Raw genomic sequence first — 12,398 nt, forward strand, 5'->3', positions numbered from 1 at the left:
AAGGCAGTGTGGGTGTGTTCTGTGTGTTTTCTCTGTGAAAACGCCTACAAAACTGGCATTTGGAAATAGAACATTTTCCTAGATGTTGGAAGATATTAAAAAGCATTCAGCTTGATAGAAGAATGACAACAGTATTGTCATACAAAAAATTATAAAATACCTTTTGATAACCCTGTAGACAGTGGGGAGGGTGCAAGTTAAATTTAAAAAGTTGAGAATAATTTAGTGAGAGTTACCTAGCCTGTTTGAAGGAACAGCCTTTAGAACATGAATATGTACATACCTTCAGAACAACAGTTCAGATTTCCCATCGTGGGGAGCTTCTCACCTATAACCACACTGCTACTGCTCAGCTCAGAGAGTGACAGTTGAAATGCAGGGCACAGTATGCACCATCACATCCCCATGGCGACGGGTCATTGTACAACTTTCAGAGTGATTGTGCCTCTATGTGGTAATGGTCCAGGTGCTGCTATGGGGACTAGTGTCTGTCTACATGGGCCCGTGTGGCATTTAGGAGGACAGATTTGTTTCACCAACTGATCCCAGGCCCACACATTGTTATTCTGTTTAAGAAAGCAAGTTCTATGAAAGAAAATGTCCTTCCTGCCAAATAGAGTTGACAGAGAAAATTTCAGTGTGATCCAGGGGATGAAGCTAGCATGTGGAGAATAAACACAAGATTCCTTGATTTGAAACACTATCTCCACCAATTTCCCCTATTCCTGAGCTACCAGACATTTCTAGAGTAAACAATTAAAATTTCTTCCAGAGGAAAAAATAAGCATTAGTAGAAATTTTGAGTTTTAAATGTCATATTTTCTCTGCCTCAGCATATGATTTTCAAATTATATATATTTTGTTACCCCCTGTGTGACACGTGGTTTTTTTCCCCTGTACACAGCAAAACCTATACACTAGGTTAGCTCATTTGTGTGAATCCCCTGAACATCTTCCCTTGTCTCTCTGCATGTGAAGGAATGGTTATTCTCTGAGTAATGAAGAAAAAAGAATGTGTGTTCACCAGCAGACTGGGTGAAAATACAGAATCCACGCTTTTCTCAACATATTTCAGATAAGCAACACTCTGGGATTATATATATGCTCTGGCTCCTAATTCTACACCTCATCACACCCATTCTCATCCTGAGGCCGTGAGAACTTGTCATGTGTGCCCAGCCCCCAACCAAAGTACAAGTGAACATGACAGTATAAAGAGAGTGTTACCAATTTAAAGCACGTTTCTCAATGGGGGGAAGGCTAAAGAAATTGCAACAAGGTTTTTAAAATTTCCACATGCATATACCAGTTTAAAACATTGCCACTAGCAAGATTACCACTCCAAAGTCTATGATACAGGACATGTTGTCTTTCTGCCCAGGGCCAAGGGCAAGTTCAACGTAGGCTGGACTCCTGCCTCCATCCCTATGTCCTGCCTGAAAGGTAAAAAGGTTTATCAGGCCTTACAGAATGATGATAAGACCATGAAACTCAACATCTACCTTAAATGTTGCTCCAACAAGGAATCTTATCCTCCACTCATTCATTAAGATGCATGACTGGTATGCCCCTAGAGACTTCTGCACTTTCCCCATAAAGCAGTAACATGCTTGTATCTACTAATGGATTTGTGCCCGGTGATCACTTTCCCTTTCCCCCTTCAAGGCTTAAGCCTTGAAGCTTAGCAGTGAACAAGGTCAAGACTATTTGGTTCCTTCCAGCTCTTTGCTCACCTGAAGGGTGATGGGTCATGCTGAAGAAGCATAACACTGTCTCCAGGCACAAGTCCATGTATCTTCCTTCCCTCAGTTCTAAATTCGTGAATCTCTCACAAGGAAATGCTTTCTTCTTAAACTTGGCACCGTAATGGAAATAGCAGTAAACAAGTTTTGACTGAAGAGAACCCATGTAGACTCTTCCTACATTCTAAGTGACCTGGGGTTCTATGTATTTGCCACCAGGATCTCAACGTTTTGGATTTGTGGATGCAGCTGCAAGCCTGACTGGGGATGTTGAGTAGTGTATGGCACACATGGACCCATTTCCTTTCTTATTTGGGAGAGAGGGGAGGGGAGCACACTGGGGTTACTTTCCCTCTCAGGTGCCAGCATTTGCATTTGTTCTGCTGGTACAGTGAGGCCCTAGAGAGTGTGAGCAGGAGAGCAACCAGGTGACCCCAGTGGACACAGGAGGAGATGGGAGGGTGGAGAGGGTGTGGGATGGTGGCAGTGGGAGCACTGTGCTCAGCATCTGCATGAAAGGCAACCAGGGTGTTGAGAAGAGCTTTTAAGGCAAGAGCAGGTGTGGGGAGTGAGAAGACAAGGGAACTGGCAAGTCAAGCAAAATGAGGTTCTGGTGGATGAGAACAGGAGGCTTCTGTCTCTTTCCTCTTTGTGGGGACTGAGAAAAGAGCCCTGATACCAGGAGGATGGACTAAGATGGGGGAAAAGAATGATATTAGCAGTTACATTACTAGGAGGTATTGTGCTGAGCTCCTTCTGTATTTGCATAAGTGTTAGGCACTTCCTTCAGCACCCTGTACAATAATGTTGATGATATGAATAAAGACCGAAGAGACTATCTGCAAGCACTCTGAGAATCTCAGAGACAGAGGCTGATTAAAGAGCTGGAGCCCCAGGGTGTTTTAGGGCCTCAGGGGCCTCAGGATAAGGGCATTTTAGGCTGTGTTCCTCATGGGTGTGCTGGAGGAGCAGGATCATTGTTTGGAAAGCACAGGCGCTTCTTCTCCGAGGTGGTCATCTGTGCTCTTCCCTGCGGCATAAGCACTGTGTTAGGGGCAGCCAGAAGCAATACCTAAATCTTCACACCCAAACCCAGCATCCTTTCACCTAGATGTGCAAAAGCAGAATTTTAAGATCCGTGGGGTGTCGTGATTCAGGGGGTCACGGATCTCTTCCTTACCCTCTCTTTCACTCAGGCAGCATCTATGGTGATGTTTTTCGATCTCTCTGGTCTAGTGTGGCCCCACTTCCACTCTGAAATCCCTATCTCCACCTGCACCACCATGGCAGACCTCCAGATTCTTATTCAGCATGTGCAGAAGGTGGTCTAATAGATAAATCAGTTTCCGCACTCCCAAAGCTGAACACCTCCTCTGCCAAGTCTGCTCCTGTCTATGCACCTTTGTTCTTTCCCTCCCTGCTAATAGCATGTCCATCCTTCCTGACGGGATAGGAGCCTTCAAGTCAGTGTGCGGTGACCAGTTATTTCACATCCCACATCCAAACTGTGAGCAAACCCTGTCAATTCTATCTGCAAAACATGTCCAGTGTCATAACTCATCACCGCTCCACTGCACCAGTCTGGTCTGAAACCTCCTCCTATCTAGCCTGAGTTATTGCCACACTCTTGTGACAAGGCCCCTTCTTCTGCTCTTGCCTTGCTGCACAGACAAAGGTTGGTCTCAACACAGCTGCCTGAGTGACTCATGTAAACCTTAGATCGTGTCCCTCTTGGGCTGAGGATGCTCCGATGGATGGTGTCCCACTCAGTGGCCCCTGAGGCCCTACACAAAGGGGCACCACTTCACCTGCCTCTTCCCCTGTTCTTCTCCTGTCCTTCCCCTCACTCTGGCTCAGGACTCTCCACTGCTGCTGGGACATCCAGGCAAGTCCCTGTCCTCAGGCTTCTCACATGCTGTTGTTCCTCTCCCTTCAGCATTCTTCCCTGGCTGGGCTGGGCTGGGCTGGGTTCTAGTTGTCTCCTCCTTAAATCCTCTGGATGAGTGTCACCTTCTTACTAAATTAATCCATTTTAACACATAGACCCTTCCTTACTGTCAATTGGCTTTCCTGACTTTTCTTCTGTTTCTAAAATGCAGTAACATTTGTAGATTCTTTTGTTTACTGTCTGTCACCCTTCACCTAAATGAAAACCAAACAAGATGGATGTTTCTTGTGTGGTTTTCACAGCTGGTCCCCTAGGAAAATTTGTTGTACCTCGTCAATACTCAAGAAATCCAGGCAGAGTGAAGGATTGACCTGACCTCACGCTCATTTTCCCCAAGCATCACAATGTCCATTTAAAATGGACTCCACAGCCCTCAGCTCTGCTCCCAAACTCCCTGCACCCACATGGACCTTCCCAGGCTGACATCAGTGTCATCCTCTTACCAACATGTGACTCACATGTCACCTGCTCAATGGCGTCTCTCTTTACTGGTCCTTCTTTCTGTTCTCAACTTTCCTTACCAGGAGTCTCTACTGTGCACTCGAGTTATTATGTCCATGCCTCATTCCTCCTACCAAATGCTCATTTGCCTGAGATCAAACCAGCCCTCTTTTCTGCGGTTGTTATAAATCCTTTAAAACACACCTTTAAAGGAATATAAACTTTTAATTATGAGAAAGTTTATAATCTATGGACAAGATCCTTTTTGTGGTTTCCTCTAGAAGGCCCAGGTGAGGCATGGTCAGCAGCCTCAAGATTGGCTAGTTGGGAGTAGGTTCTGAGGTTTCTGGTGCATAGAGGCTTCCCCTACTGTCTGGTATGTGGCCCTGGGTGATTAGGGCAGGGGGCACATGGCCCAGAGTGTGAGAGCCATAGAGGGGGTACCTGGACGTGTGGGCTCAGGATGGTTGACTGTGGTTAAGAAGCATGTCTGGGAGGAGAGAAATGGGCAAGCAGGAGGCTAGGGTGACTTTGGGCTTGTCATGGGATCATCCAGAACAAGGTGTGTCCAGTATGTGCATGTATGCAGATATTGAAGCATCAAGTTCATGGAAGCTAGAAACATGGTCAAGGGCTAGAAGCTAGAAACAAACAAGGGCTCAGCTCACAGATCACCTCCTCAGAGGTCTTCCCTGCCTGCCCCAAGCGTCCCCAGCACTTACCCACTTCATAGCACTTAGGGCCAATCCTCCTGCTCTGAACCTGGCTGTGGCTCCCCTCATGCAGAGGAAAAGTCCTCAGGTGGTCACAGGGCCCTTTGTAGATCCTCTCCCCCTCTCTCGCCCACAGCAATCCCCACCATGCCTCCTGATTTTCCTGAGCCCTGTTTTTGTCTCCAGACACTGATCCCTTCCACCATGCTGGGTGATGCTTCTTGTTAGTCTCCCCATTGTGATGTCAGCTCCACAGGAGCAGCAGGGGTGTTTTCTGTCTGTCTTACTCACTGGTGTGCCTACAGCCTCGGTCGGTGCCAGCCCCATAGTAGGGGCTCAAACACAAGGAATGAACAACTCTTATCACTACTTGAAGTGGTCCTGTTTGTGTTTTCCATGTTTGATGACTGTCTGTGCCTCTGGAACATCAGGGACTGGGACATTCTGGCTGAATCCCTGTCTCCCACATGTACCTGGCACACGCTACATATTCAATAAGCATTTTGGGGAATGAATGTGCCAGTCACTATGATAAACACAAAGAACTAACAATGACAAACACAGTGACTGACCTCAAGGGACTGTTAAAAACAAGAGTACTGGCTCAGCATGGAGGGACTTATGTTAAGCCTCACACCACCAAACTGAGAATTAACTTAATTGCAGTTTTGGCTTCCTAGAAATGGAATCTTAACCAGCTAGTCAGGGATCACCTCAACAGCACTACTTAGGGAACCTGCCTGATATACCCTGCTTCCTCTAATGGAAAGTAACCTTGCAGTCACCGACCCTCCTTTTCACCTTGTTTACCATCCTAGTCCCACCAGGTTCTGCCTACTCCCACCAAGTTCTGGACACTTGCTTGGTCAGAGCTCCTTTCTATCTGCTAGATTGGATGCTGCCTGATTCACGGATCCTTGCAGAAAGCCGACATTTAATATTTACTCAGATGAATTTTGTTTCACAGGATTTACAGTCTCTTTTAAGATTAGATTTTGCGTTCAAGACACTATTATAGCCAGAAGTTGTGATTATTGCTATGTAATAATAAACAAGGGATCCTCAAACTCATGGTTACAAACAACATTATCATCTCTCATAGTTCTATGTGTTGCCTGGGCTCAGCTTGATAGTTCTTGCTTAGAGTTTCTCATGCTTCTGTGGGCAGATGACATCTGTGTCTGTGTCATCTAAAGGCTCCACAAGGCTCCCTCACAAGGCTGGCAGGTGAGGCTGCTGGTTTCCTGGGAGCTCAGGTTGTCAGTGCAGCAAAATGTGAACCTCACCTCTCTATGTGGCTCAGCCTTCTCCTAGCAGAGCCTGGGAATCCAGGGAGAGCAGCCCAATAGGATGCTGTATTTTGTCAAATGCTTTTTCTGCATTTATTGAGAGAGAGAATCATATGGTTCTTATCCTTTGTTTTATTAATGTGGTGTATCATGTTGATCAATTTGCAGATGTTGAACTATGCTTGCAGCCCAGGAATAAATCCCTCTTGGTTGTGGTGAATTACCCTTTTAATATACTGTTGGAGCCGATTAGCTAGTATCTTGTTGAGAAGTTTTGCATCCATGATCATGAGGGATAGTGGTCTGTAATTTTCCTTTTTAGTAGGGTCTTTGTCTGGTTTGGGGATCGAGGTAATGCTGGTCTCACAGAATGAGTTGGAAGTTTTTCTTCCATTTCTGTTTTTGGAACAGTTTCAGAAGAATAGTTTTTTGTTTTGTTTTGTTTTTTGTTTTTAATGTTTGCTAGAATTCCCCTGAAAAGCCTTCCGACCCTGGACTCTTTTTTTTGTTGGGAGATTTTTTATTACTGATTCAGTTTCTTTGGTTATCGGGCTGATCAGGTTTTCTATTTATTCCTCTTTCAGTTTTGGTAGTATATTTGTTTCTAGGAATTTATCCATTTCTTTCAGATTGCCGAATTTATTGGCATGTAATCGCTCATAACTTTCTCTTATAATTCTTTGTAGTTCTGCAGTGTTGGTTGTGATCTCTCCTCTTACATTCATGATTTTATTTATTTCAGTTCCTTCTCTTTCCTTTTTGATAATTCTGACTAGGGGATTAACAATTTTTTAAAAGATTTTATTTATTTGACAGAGAGAGACACAGTGAGAGAGGGAACACAAGCAGGGGGAGTGGGAGAGGGAGAAGCGAAGCAGGCTTCCGGCTGAGCAGGGAGCCCGATGCGGGGTTTGATCCCAGGACCCTGGGATCACGACCTGAGCTGAAGGCAGATGCTTAATGACTGAGCCACCCAAGCGCCCCGGGGGTTAACAATTTTTAAATTTTTTTCAAAGAACCAGCTCCTATGTTCATTGATCTGTTCTACTGGGTTTACTTTTAAATTTCTATATCATTGCTTTCTTCTCTAATCTTTATTATTTCTCTTCTCCTGTCAGAGTTAGCTCTATTTGCTATTCATTTTCTAGCTCCTTTACATGTAAGTTTAGGTTGTGTATTTTTGAGACTTTTCTTGATTCTTGAAGAAGGCCTATATTGCTATACATCCATCTTAGGGCCGCCTTTGCTGCATCCCAAAGGTTTTGGACTGTAGTGTCTTCATTTTCATGATCATCCATGTATTTTTTAATTCTTTAATTTTCTGGCTGACCCATTCATTCTTTAGTAGGACATACTTTAAACTCCATATATCTGTGGTCCTTTCAAATTTCTTCTTGTGGTTGACTTCAGGTTTCATAGCATTGTGGTTTGAAAATATGCATGGCATAATCTCAATCTTTTTGTACTGGTTGAGGCCTAATTTGTGAGCCAGTATGTGATCAATTCAGGAGAATGTTCCCTGTGCACTCAAAATGAATGTGTATATCATATGATAATTGTCTTTCTATGATTGACCTATTTTGCTTAGCATAATACCCTCTAGTTCCATCCACGTAATTGCTAATGGCAAGATTTCATTATTTTTTCATGGGTGAGTAATAATCCATTGTATTTATATATATCACATCTTCTTTATCCATTCATTTGTTGATGGACATCTCAGTACTTTCCATAGTTTGGCTATTGCAGACATTGCTGCTATGTCAGCTAAAGGTATGGGTGCAGGTGCCCCTTTGGATCACTACATTTATATCTTTGGGGTATATACCTAGAGTACAATTGTTGGGTCGTAGGGTTGCTCTATTTTCCACTGACTTCTTGTGGAACCTCCATACTGTTTTCAAGAGTGGCTGTACCACCTTGCATTCCCACTAGCAGTGTAAGAGGATTCCCCTTTCTCCACATCCTTGCCAATATTTGTCATTTCCTGACTTGTTAATTTTAACCATTCTGACTTGTGTGAGATGGTATCTCATTGTGGTTTGGATTTGTATTTCCCGGATTCTGAGTGATGTGGAGCATTTTTTTCATGTGTCTGTTGGCCATTTGTAGGTCTTCTTTGGAACAGTGTCTATTTATGTCTTCTGCCCATTTCTTGACTGGATTATTTGTACTTTGGGTGTTGAGTTTGATAAGTTCTTTATAGATTTTTGGATACTAGTCCTTTATCATAACAGAATATTTGTAAAAATAACCATTAAGAGGGACCAGGTATGTAAATTCTAGCACATCAACACAATGCAGCACTATCCATTCTTGTTGTGGTTTATTTATAGTATTATGAGATACATTTCTGGGGGCACCTGGGTGGCTCAGTTGTTAGGTGTCTGCCTTCGGCTCAGGCCATGGTCTTGGGGTCCTGGGATTGAGCCCCGCATCGGGCTTCCTGCTCTGCAGGAAGCCTGCTTGTCCCTCTCCCACTCCCCCTGCTTGTGTTCCCTCTCTCGCTATGTCTCTCTGTCAAATAAACAAAATCTTAAAAAAAAGAGAGAGAGATACATTTCTAGTTCTAACAGAGAAAGATGTTGGCAATAAACTTTTCAGTGAAAATAGTTGAGGCAGAAATCCAAGATGTAAAAAGTAAAGTATACGCAAGTTTTTAAACTTATGTGGAAGGGGCAGAGCAAGATGGCGGAGGAGTAGGAGACCTGGATTTCATCTGGTCTCAGGAATTCAGCTGAATAGGGATCAAACCATTCTGAACACCTATGAACTCAACAGGAGACTGAAGAAGAGAGTAGCAACAACTCTCTGAACAGAGAAGCGACCACTTACTGGAAGGTAGGACCTGCAGAGAAGTGAATCCGAGGTGATATTTGGGAGGATAGACGGCGGGGGAGGGGGCCTCCATTGGCCACTTCTGGCAAGTGATAGAGCCGCGGAGCACAAAATCAGAACTTTTAGAAGCCGGCTCCGCTGAGAGACCTTGCTCAAGTGGCTAAGTGGGGGGTGGAACCCTCGCGGGACAGTGTGGTCTCAGGACCCTCGGAGTCACAGAAAGACCAGGGCTGCCTGAGTGCAGCAGAGATCCCAGGTATTGGAGCGGGGAAGCTGGCTGCAGAGACGGAGCCAAGGCACGGGCTCTCAGCTCTGGGTTGCCATAAACTGTGAATCTGCGGCCCAGTCGGGCCACTGCTCTTCCAGCAGGGACCCAAGAAGCGGCAGATCCGGGGAGACTCCCCTCCTTCCCCCGGGAGGAGAGGCGCGGGAGCGTACGTCAGGGATCTGCTGGGTTTGGAGACTCCACACGGGGTTGAGTGCCAGAGATAGAAATGCTCAGTCCCAGGCTGGGTGAACACGCAGTGCGGCCGGAGACCAGGGAGATGGGAGTGACTGCTTTTCTCTGGGGCGCACTGAGGAGCGGGGCCCCGAGTTCTCAGCTCCTCCGAGTGGAGATTGGGAGGCCACCATTTTCACCCTGGTCCTCCAAAGCTGTACCAGAGCTTGCAGGGAACAAAAGCTCCTGAGAGCAAACCCAAGCAGCTTGCTTAGCCCAGACCGACAAGGGCGGGGCAATTCTGCCTCCGGCAAAGACATTTGGGAACGTCGGCAACAGGCCCCTCCCCCAGAAGATCAGCATGAACAGCCAGCAAGCCAAGACCAAGTTTACCAATCAAGGAGAACGGGAGAACTCCAGCGCTAGGGGAATACTGCACATAGAATTCATGGCTTTTTTTTTACCATGATTCATTAGTTTTTCAAAGTTAATTTTTTTACTGTTTTTTTAATTTTTCTTTTTCCCTTTTTCAACCAACATCTTATCAATCCCCTTTTTTAAAAAGACATTTTTTATTTTTCATTTTTAGAGTCATATTTTATCCCTTCATAGTAGTTACCCTTATTTTTGGCATATAGATATATATATATATATATATATATATATATATATATATATATATATATATATATGAGTTGTTCTCTCTTTAAAATTTTGAGATAGAGTTTCTTCTAACAGATCAAAATATACCCTAAATCACTAGTGTTTGGCTTTGTTCTAGTCTCCTGCCTAATCACATTCTATCCCTTTTTTTCTTTTTTTTTAAATTTTCTTCTTTCTTTTTTCAAACAAATTATCAATTCCTTTTATAAAATCTTTTATAATTTTCATCTTTAGAGTCATCTTCCATCCCTTCATTGTATCAACCCTTATTTTGTACATATATGTCTTTCTTCCTTTAAAATTTTAGGAGGCACTTTTTTCTAACAGACCAAAATACGCCCAAAATCTAGTGTGTGGCACTGATCTATGCACTAGCCTGATCATATTTGATCATATTCTGTTTTATTTGTATTGTTCTGTTTTTGTTTTTATCTTTTTCTTTTTGTTTTTTTTTTCTTTCTTTTCTCTTTCTTTTTCTTTCTTTCCCTTTCTTTTCCCCCAGTTTCAGGTCTTTTCTGATTTGTTTAGAGTATATTTTCTGTGGACATTGTTACCCTGTTAGCATTTTATTCTCTCATTCATCTATTCTCCTTTGGACAAAATGACAAGACGAAAAACTCACCTCAACAAAAAGAACAAGAGGCAGTACTGACTGCCAGGGACCTACTCAATATGGATATTGGTACAATGTCAGAACTAGAGTTCAGAATGATGATTTTAAAGATACTAGCTGGGCTTGAAAAAAACATGGAAGTTATTAGAGAAACACATTCCAGAGAAATAAAAGAACTAAAATCTAACCAAGTCAAAATAAAAAAGGCTATTAATGAGGTGCAGTCAAAAATGGGGGCTCTAACTGCTAGGATAAATGAGGCAGAAGAGAGAATTAGAAATATAGAAGACCAAATGATGGAAAAAAAGAAGCTGAGAAAAAGAGAGATAAACAACTACTGGATCAGAGGGCAGAATTTGAGAGATAAGCGATACGATAAGACAAAACAACATTAGAATGATTGGGATCCCAGAAGAAGAAGAAAAAGAGAGAGGGGCAGAAGGTATATTGGAGCAAATTATAGCAGAGAACTTCCCTAGTTTGGGGAAGGAAACAGGCATCAAAATCCAGGAGGCACAAAGAACCCCTCTCAAAATCAATAAAAATAGGTCAACACCCCGACATCTAATAGTAAAACTTACAAGTCTCAGAGACAAAGAGAAAATCCTGAAAGCAGCTTGGGAGAAGAGATATGTAACCTACAATGGTAGAACATTAGATTGGCAACAGACCTATCCACAGAGACCTGGCAGGCCAGAAAGGACTGGCATGATGTCTTCAGAGCACTAAATGAGAAAAATAGACAGCCAAGAATACTATATCCAGCTAGGCTGTCATTGAAAATAGAAGGAGAGGTAAAAAGCTTCCAAGACAAACAAAAACTGAAGGAATTTGCAAACACGAAACCAGCCCTACAAGAAATATTGAAAGAGGTCCTCTAAGCAAAGAGAGAGCCTAAAAGCAACATAGACCAGAAAGGAACACAGACAATATACAGTCACAGTCACCTTACAGGCAATACAATGGCACTAAATTCATATCTTTCAATCGTTACCCTGAATGTAAATGGGCTAAATGTCCCAATCAAAAGACACAGGCTATCAGATTGGATAAAAGAACAAGACCCATCGATATGCTGTCTGCAAGAGACTCATTTTAGACCCAAAGGCACCCCCACATTGAAAATGAGGGGGTGGAAAACCATTTACCGTGGTAATGGACACCAAAAGAAAGCTGGGGTGGCAATCCTTATATCAGACAAATTAGATTTTAAAACAAAGACTATAATAAGAGATGAGGAAGGACACTATATCCTACTTAAGTGTCTATCCAACAAGAAGATCTAACAATTGTAAATATCTATGCCCCTAACATGGAGGCAGCCGATTATTTAAGGCAATTAATAACAAAAGCAAAGAAACACCTTGACAACAATATAATAATAGTGGGGGACTTTAATACCTCCCTCACTAAAATGGACAGATCATCTAAGCAAAAGCTCAACAAGGAAATAAAGACTTTAAATGACAAACTGCACCAAATGGACTTCACAGATATTATCAGAACATTCTATCCCAAAGCAACAGGATACACATTCTTCTCTAGTGCCCATGGAACATTCTCCAGAATAGATCACACCCTAGGTCACAAATCAGGTCTCTCTGGTACCCAAAGATTGGGATCATTCCCTGCATTTTTTCAGACCAAAATGCTTTGAAACTAGAATGCAATCACAAGAGGAAAGTTGGAAAGAACTCAAATACATGGAGGCT

At 43.2% G+C, this 12,398-nt stretch overlaps 1 long non-coding RNA gene across 1 annotated transcript in view; it reads right to left on the reverse strand.

Annotated features, from left to right (window-relative positions):
• Nucleotides 1-1,118: 1,118 nt before the first annotated feature.
• The window catches only part of LOC113917175, a 100,494-nt gene continuing 89,214 nt past the window's right edge, over nucleotides 1,119-12,398 (reverse strand). The window contains exon 9 of the long non-coding RNA XR_003518152.1: nucleotides 1,119-1,436. This is a non-coding gene — a long non-coding RNA (uncharacterized LOC113917175). The remainder of the gene's footprint in view (nucleotides 1,437-12,398) is intronic.

This window comes from Zalophus californianus, chromosome 1 (genome assembly GCF_009762305.2).
Source record: "Zalophus californianus isolate mZalCal1 chromosome 1, mZalCal1.pri.v2, whole genome shotgun sequence".
NCBI lineage: Eukaryota > Metazoa > Chordata > Mammalia > Carnivora > Otariidae > Zalophus > Zalophus californianus.